We start from the raw sequence: 1217 nt of genomic DNA, 5'->3' as shown, positions 1-1217 counted from the left end.
CAATTTGTGTTTTAGATTATTAAAAAAATTTTAATATTAAAATCGGACAATCCGATTTTTGTTTTCAAAATAAAAAAAATTTAAAAGTACAAATCGGACCCTCCGATTTTTCCTCCTACACAAATCGAACCATCCGATTTGTGTTATTAATTTTTTAATAAAAAATCGGACAGTTTGCACCAATATTCACATTTTTTTTTCTTTCGCTTTAATTATTAAAAAGAAAGTTACATTACAATTAAATATTATTATTATATATTAGTATTTAACCATAATTTATATTTTAAAAAATATATATAAATTAATAAAATTTATTTATTAAAAAATTAATATTTATATTGATCAAATAATAATCAAAATAAAAAAAATGATGTCTCCAAAAGTTTTTCAATTATTAATTAACATTAACTACTAATTATATAAATATGTATATTTTTTTTCCTCGATAAATATAGCATCATCATCTGATCAGAGGGCAGAGGCGTGTGTGAGTAAAGGCACTACTAAATACTAATTAATAAGCGGTGGAAGAACGTATTGCAATTGCATATTCATTTATTATTAATTTATTATTATTGTCTCCTCTAACACAAATTGTGCTGTTTTGACTTAAACCATTTTCTTGGGGTGATGGACTTACTAATGGATTTAAATAGCTCTTGCTCGTGTTTACATTGCTTTGAATTTCTGCTATTATTGGTTGTATTCTACTCTGAATTTATTAACTATATATGTGGCCTCTGCTTTTGTTTCATATATATATTGTGTACCAAACTTCTGGAGGGAATTCAGGAAGCTTGTCGCATATGGGGATGATAATAAAATTTGATAGGTAAAAGCTAAGTGATAAAAATGTTATATGTATATTTTTATGCATATTTTTTTAAATATTATCCAATTTTGATATTAAAAATAAAAGATGATAGAAAAAATCTTTACATTATAAAAAATGTAAAAGAAAAAAATATATACAATAAAACAGTATAAATATCGTTTTTCCAAAGTGCATATATATATATATATATATATATGATGGTCATGTAGTAAACTGTAAAAGTGTAAAACAATTACATCTTTTGAAGCAAATGTATATATATTATATGTTAAAAGTGCGTTTGAAACTATATCTTTAACGCATGCCTCTTAGCCTAACTATTGTGTCATATAGATAAAGATATGGAAAAGGTAGGTGTGATACTCCAATCTTAATCAGCAAC

The sequence above is a fragment of the Arachis ipaensis genome, chromosome B09 (genome assembly GCF_000816755.2).
Source record: "Arachis ipaensis cultivar K30076 chromosome B09, Araip1.1, whole genome shotgun sequence".
Taxonomy (NCBI): Eukaryota; Viridiplantae; Streptophyta; class Magnoliopsida; order Fabales; family Fabaceae; genus Arachis; species Arachis ipaensis.
The sequence above is the reverse complement of the archived record's forward strand: the minus strand, read 5'-3'. Positions refer to the sequence as shown.